Source organism: Cryptomeria japonica, chromosome 3, assembly GCF_030272615.1.
Source record: "Cryptomeria japonica chromosome 3, Sugi_1.0, whole genome shotgun sequence".
Classification (NCBI taxonomy): domain Eukaryota; kingdom Viridiplantae; phylum Streptophyta; class Pinopsida; order Cupressales; family Cupressaceae; genus Cryptomeria; species Cryptomeria japonica.
Genome location: NC_081407.1, coordinates 463,759,107 through 463,764,430, shown reverse-complemented (window position 1 = coordinate 463,764,430; position 5,324 = coordinate 463,759,107).

The window sequence follows — 5,324 nt, the reverse complement described above, 5'->3', positions numbered from 1 at the left end:
CACATGCTAGAACATGTGTCAGGACATGTACCTAGGGATGCAAAGGCCACTAGTACTGGTGATGTTTTAGCAGCATTTCCTAGATCTTCCCATATTACTAGTACGAGAAAATTGTCGGTCACATTTGTGATGACTGAGGATTTCATTCCCACAAAGATAAAGAAGGTCCTAGATACTTTAAAATGTTTTAATTATTATTTTTATTCAGTAAATAGTTGGATAGGCTAGCACCTATATTGATAATGTAAGAAGGTACATATGAGGAGGGTGTTTGTATGTCATTTCCCTCCTAACCAAAAAGGCTATCTATGAGGAGTCTGTATCTGCCTACCCTATCCTGCCCAACTCCGCCCAAGGTACACAAAATCTTGGTGCAGAGTGTGAAAACATATAATTTCATTTGATTTCTTCGCTAGAAATTTCATTACCAGAACAAACAAAATGTCCCCTAACTATATATCTCCTCTGGCCAGAGAAACAAAACCTAAGCACAGAGGCCTACTTCCTACTCACTACTCACTACTTACAGCTGTGTAAACATTATGAACATTAAAACACAAAACAGTGGATACAAGAAAGTGACATTTTAGTTTTCAAACAAAAAACAAAAAAAATAGAAAAAGGAGCTACATCAATCACTCTCCGAGGGGATCAGAATGCTCTCATAGAACCTTTGAGATGTGAGGGCATGAGAAATGACTGGGTAGTCTCTACCACAGTCCACATGAGCTTCCCCTACCACAATCTCCTCTACCAGCCTCATGTCATTTGGGATTAATAGCTCACCTCAACCCAAACCCCAGTCATTACCTTCCGCAACAACCCCATTTTCATCCACCCCAATATCTCTCTTGCCCTATAGACCTTCCTCCCTTACGAATTTCACCAAATCATAGCCTTCCAGTCTCGCCAGGCTTCCGGTGACATAGAATGAAGGCTAAATTTTTGTTTCTCTCCGCACAGCTTTGGTTGAATTTTTCTAGCTCCATGGTTTACATAATGTAGAATTTCCTCATTTCCCCTCTTGCATCTTTGAACATTGAGTACTTATGGGCTAAGGGAATATGATTTTGGTCATCAATATTATCCAACACCGCATTTATTTCCCCCAAGAAGGGGTGCTTGAATACCATTAGGGACACTTTCTTGGTTCTAGGCTTGAAAACTTCCATCTCGATGCACATTGTAAGAAACATAGCCAAGATACTCGAGTTCACCCTATACTTGTGTGATGCCCATAGAAACTCTACACCTAGAATATTCTTCACCACATGTAGAATCAAAGGATACTTTGGTTTCAAAACCATCAAAAGACGCTTCTCTAAAATCTCCCCAAGAAAATCCATTTGCTGCTTGGTAGATTCCAACAAAACCAGGTTGTCCATATCTACAACTATCAAATTTCTCAAATAGAGAGAATTATGTGGTGATAATGTCATCATTCTTGCTAAATATATAACTCCCAAAGCTGAAAAAGGCTATGAGTCAAATTGTTTGCCTTTCATTACGAGAAGTTACCTCATCCTGTACCCAAATTAAATCTTGAATGCAGCCTTTCTTTATTATTATTTCATTAGTTGGCAAGTACAAGTCACCGTATCGGTTTTTTGTGAATTAGTTGGCTTGCCATTTGGGAGGCGTCTCTGATGAATCATTTGTCACATCCAAATGTGCCACCTTCCTTGGAACTTGTCCATCCAAGTACTACCCTATTTAGATGATAATTGCATTCCCTTCAAGATGGATCTTCTTTTGGTCGCTTCATTAACTAATTTGTCACATCCAAACGTGCCACCTTCCTTGGAACTTGTCCCTCCAAGTACTGCCCAATCCTCTTGATAATTGTCTCCCCTTCAAGATGAATCCATGTTGGCCATAATTTGAAACACTCCTTAATGGTATGTGGTTCCACATGCTAAAAGCCTATTTTCCCTAGAAAGTGTTTCTAGCATAATTATGCATATGGACAGGTCCACAAAAGGTGATCCACATCAAAATGTTTTAATTATTATTATATATAATCCAATTGAAATTTACTTATTGATCACTCTTTTTAGATTAACGATCCCATAATCTTTTTGTAGAAAATTATGTTTTTTATAAACATCTAAATGATATTACATTGGAAATATTCGGGCCCACCATACGTACATGGTGGAATGCCCAAAATCAAGATTTAAAAGATGAGCTAAATAACCATTTAGTTGTACTGTTTGGTAATAACACATTCAACTGAACCAAGGTCCTTAAGAAATATGGTATCTATCTAAAGTATGTGAGGGACCAATATAGGTCACATTTAAAAAGTACGAGAGTCCCCCCATGATTCTGGAGAGGGAGTGGAAGGACTTGGTGCAGATGGAAAGGAGAAGGATGAAAAGAAAAAAGGAAAGACACCACAAGACCAAGGAAGGTATGTGATACTATCAACAATGTAATTATATATTGATTACTCATTCTTTTTACATAATCTAACATATTTTAAACTTTTCAAAGGTTGCCCGATAGATCGAAGGCAACAAAGGCAAGACTAGAAAAACATGAACATCACAAAATTGGCTCTGGTGCTTATATGAAATTAGCCACACGAATTGTAAGTATCAATAAATGAAATATTGCATCCAAATAATAATTTGCAAACAATTTTGGTGTTATCACACCATAGAAGCAAAAATCATGATCTTATGGAAAAATGCAGGGCTTTAAATTCAACAGAGTTTCCACAGAAGAGGACCTTAAGATTGCCTTCCAGCAAGGCTATGGAGTCGTGGCTGAACGCCTAAGACACTTGACTTGGAAAACACAAGCTTCCACTGCATCCGACATGTAGGTAAATAAACTCAATGAATTTTATTTAAAATTGAATAATTGTGCAATCTATTCAATATTAATTTCCACCATAAAGTAATTATGTGCCTATTTGTTTTAAACAAGAAAGCAATGATAATATTTCACATGACATTGGAATGCAATGAGGGTGAAGCACAACATGCATATGAAGGTCATGGTGTGCATCTTGGTACTAGATGTATTCACGTGCTATACAAAACATAGTATGGATTAATATAATTAAACATCTTTAATTGTGATTGGTGTATTAATTAATGTAACCTTTTGTGTTTCAACTTTAGAACATGTATAGTGTGATCAATATGTTGAGCATGATCAAGATAGACAAGATCAAGAACATGATGTAGCCCCATCAAGTAAAGAGGACCACTCTAATGTTTTTTTAAACATATTTAATTGCAATTGGTGTATCAATTAATGTAACCCTTCATGTTTCAATGTTAGAGCATGTAGAGCATGATCAATCTAGACAAGATCAGGAACATGATGTGGCCCCATCAAGTAAAGATCACCAATGTAATGTTATTTTAAACATATTTAATTTCAATTGGTGTATTAATTAATGTAACCTTTCGTGTTTCAACTCCAAAGGATTTACAGGGTGTTCAACATGTTGAGCATGAGGCTATAAGACAAGATTAGGAACATGATGTGGCCCCATTAGGTAAAGAGAACCACTCTAATGTTCTTTTAATTAATGAAATAGTTATAATAATAATAATAAAACATATCAATTTAACATTTCTTTGTTATTGCAGCAGACCCCCCTTACAATGGCCTCCACGTCATGAGTATACGACTAGGCATACATTAAGATCATGAGCAGAGGGCAAAACAAATAAAGGGAGGAATGATGATTTAGAAAACAATACTCCACTTCTTGTTTATTTAGCTACAAAAAAGAAACCAAAAAAAAGTGATTGTAATAATATTTTTTACAACCATATTTTTGATAATATGTATACATAGAAAAAACAATGAATCTTTGTCATTCCTCTTTATATCACTGTTTAAACAATTACTCTTTATGTAGAATGAACATGATGATCCTCATTATAGTTTCTATCCTTTTCAATCTGTACCTGTTGATCATGCATTAATGTATTGAATAGTTGTTGTATCTTTTCCTTCAACTCATGTAAATGCCTTTAATATTTTCCCGTAGCCTTATGTTGACAACCCATTCCTTAATGTAACCTTTTGTTTTTCAACTTTAGAGCATGTAGAGCATGATCAACATGTTGAGCATGATCAGGCTAGACAATATCAAGAACATGTTGTGGCCCCATCAGGTAAAGGAGACCACTCTAATGGGAGAGTGAAGAATTTGTTTTCAATTCAATTATAGTTCATTAAACAATACACATTCACAGGTATATAGCAATAAATTAAACAATCATGACACACAAAGAGAATACCATATTTTACATGGGAAAACCTGTCATGGGAAAAAAACCCACCACACCAAAGAGAGATCACTTGTATTACAACAACAATAAGATTACACACAAGTTCACATCAAACTTGGATGATTCTCTATTCAACAATATACAGAGCATCAAGTCATCATATACTCAACTGCTTACTACAGTTCAATAGCAACACGATCATACATTTCCAATATCATTTCAACTCTTTGTCCAATTGACTAGCAAATGTACAAATTATCCAACCTTGTTCCCAATTCGATCACAGGTATAAATTATGTTCAAATCGGTTTTCTCTGGTCTTAGACAATTCATTTCATTTCCCAGAAGTTCAACTATCAACTCCCTTGGTCATTAAGAAGTCGTGGTACACTCAGCACACCGATCCAATCATATCCGTACACGTCAGTAGTTTTAATAGGTCAACAGTCGCTCAAACATCCATCTCAAATCGTATCAGAATAAGCATCTTGAAAGTCAATCTCCACAGTGATAGACTTCATCGGCATAGGTTACCCCGAACAAATCCTGCATGCCAAACGACCTCTCATCGGAATCATAAACACTATCAGCATAACAAAAACCTGCTAAAACTACAGTATAAGTCATTCTGATGACATACTGTCAATCCTCCTCTATCGGCATTGGAATCCCCAACACTATAAGAATTGCACAAAATGGATAAAATGACAGTATAGACTTATTCTGAAAATGCACCTTGGAACACTATCAGTATAGCTATATTGATCAAGACTCATCGACCAAATTTATACTATCGAAATAGCACGAAAACTTTAAATCGACAGTAGAAGCTATTTCAATCAGCTAGCCATTCAAAAAGTTATCCTGATAACTCTTGTTAAGGCAAAAAATAACCACTGGTAAATTATCCCGATATGCTTCCACTAAGTCTAGAATAATTTTTCAACGAATATTTTTTTCTTTTTAAACTGAAGGGTTTTGTCAAAATTTTGACGAACATAACTATCGACATATGTTATACTGATAAACAAACTTCCTCAGAGCTGACCTTTTCGGCATAGTTGT